The 2,308-nt window shown below is 37.7% G+C and overlaps 1 pseudogene; it reads right to left on the reverse strand.

Annotated features, from left to right (window-relative positions):
- Positions 1 to 99: 99 nt before the first annotated feature.
- LOC102744911 (U6 snRNA-associated Sm-like protein LSm3 pseudogene) lies at positions 100 to 2,092 on the reverse strand (annotated as a pseudogene).
- Positions 2,093 to 2,308: the final 216 nt, after the last annotated feature.

A 2,308-nucleotide genomic window follows, 5' to 3' on the forward strand; every position in this document is an offset into this window, starting at 1 on the left:
ATTTTAGCCATTCTGACTGGTGTGAGGTGGTATCTCATTGAGGTTTTGATTTGGATTTCCCTGATGCTGAGCGATATTGAGCACTTTTTCATGTTTACACAGGTTTCTATTTTGAATGTCTTCTACATTTAAAGAGGCAGTCATACAAAGTCTTCTATACTCTATACACAATAAATTCTTTGTTTCAGCCAACCCTTAATGGTGGGACAACTAATACAACGCCATGTCCTCAGACAACAAGCATCAGAATAGTCCATTTTGTTGATTTCTATATCTCTTAGTATGTTTCCTCATCAATTTCTATAGTGGTCACCGTTTCCTCCACATGATATTTAAATGCTGATCATAACACATAATCTGCTTTGAAGCTCTCGGTCATTTCTCATTTTCACATAAATTTGCTCATCCAGGCTGAGCCCGATGAGATCCAGGGACTCTTCTGCAGTGTTGATAGATTGTTGCCAGTCCATGTCATCCACCATGTTTTAAACCCTGCGTCCTTTCCCCTGGTGTTGAATTTGATAAGTTCTTCACAGATTTTGGTGCTAACCCTTTATCAGATATGTCATTTGCAAATATCTTCTCCCATTCCATTATCTGCCTTTTAGTTTTGTTGATAGTTTCCTTCACTGTGCAGAAGCTTTTTATCTTGATGAAGGCCCAATAGTGCATTTTTGCTTTTCTTTCCCTTGCCTTTGGAGATGTGTCTAGTAAGAAGTTGTACCGGTGAAGGTCAAAGAGGTTGCTTCCTGTGTTCTCCTTTAGGATTTTGATGGTTTCCTGTCTCACATTTAGGTCTTTCATCCATTTTGATTTTATTTTTGTGTATGGTGTAGGAAAGTGGTCCAGTTTTATTCTTCTGCAGGTGGCTGTCCAGTTTTCCCAACAGCATTTGTTAAAGAGACTGTCTTTTTTCCATTGGACATTCTTTCCTGCTTTGTCGAAGATGAGTTGACCATAGAGTTGAGGGTCCATTTCTGGGCTCTCTATTCTGTTCCATTGATCTATGTGTCTGTTTTTGTGTCAGTACCATGCTGTCTTGATCATTACAGCTTTGTAGTATAGCTTGAAGTCCAGAATCGTGATGCCTCCAGCTTTGCTTTTCTTTTTCAAGATTGCGTTGGCTTTTCAGTGTTGTTTATGGTTCTATACCAATTTTAGGATTGTTTGTTCTAGCTCTGTGAAAAATGCTGGTGGTATTTTGATAGGGATGCCTTAAATGTGTAGATTGCTTTGGGTATTATAGACATTTTAACAATGTTTGTTCTTCCAATCCATGAGCATGGAATTTTTTTCCATTTCTTTGTGTCCTCTTCAATTTCCTTCATAAATTTTTTATTGTTTTCAGAGTATAGATCTTTTACTTTTTTGGTTAGGTTTATTCCTAGGTATCTTACGGTTTTTGTTGGAATTGTAAATGGGATCGATCCGTGATTTCTCTTTCTGTACTATTCCTTATATTCCACATATGAGTGAAACCATATAATAATTGCCTTTCTCTGATTACCTTATTTCATTTAGCAAAATACCCTCCAGTTCCATCCATGTCGATACAAATGGCAGGTATTCATCCTTTCTGATGGCTGAGTAATATTCCATTGTATATATGAACCACAGCTTCTTTATCCATTCGTCTGTTGAAGGGCATCTCAGCTCCATCCACAGTTTGGCTATTTTGGACATTGCTGCTATGAACATTGGGGTGCATGTGTCCCTTCTTTTCACTACATCTGTTATCTTTCGGGTAAATACCTAGTAGTGCAATTGCTGGGTTGTAAGGTAGCTCTGTTTTTAACATCTTGAGGAACCTCCATATTGTTTTGTAATATAGCTTGAAGTCAGGCACTGTGATGCCCCCAGCTTTAGTTTTCTTTTTCAACATTCCCCTGGTGATTTGGGGTCTTTTCTGGTTCCACACAGATTTTAGGATTGTTTGTTCCAGCTCTGTGAAAAATATCAATGGTATATTGATACGGATTACCTTGAATGTGTAGATTGCTCTGGGCAGCATAGACATTTTCACAATGTTTATTCTTCCAATCCATGAGCATGGAATATTTTTCAATCTCTTTGTGTCTTCCTCAATTTCTTTCATAAGTGTTCTGTAGTTTCTAGAGTACAGATCCCTTACCTCTTTAGTTAGGTTTCTTCCTAGGTATCTTATGGTTTTTGGTGCTGTTGTAAATGGGATTGATTCCTTAATTTCTCTTAGTTCTGTCACATTGTTAGTGTATAGAAATGCAACTGATTTCTGTGCATCGATTTGGTATACTGCCATGTGGCTGAATTGCTGTATGAGTTCTAGTAA

Source organism: Leptonychotes weddellii, unplaced genomic scaffold (assembly GCF_054177405.1).
Source record: "Leptonychotes weddellii isolate Sample4059 unplaced genomic scaffold, ASM5417740v2 HiC_scaffold_18190, whole genome shotgun sequence".
Lineage (NCBI taxonomy): Eukaryota > Metazoa > Chordata > Mammalia > Carnivora > Phocidae > Leptonychotes > Leptonychotes weddellii.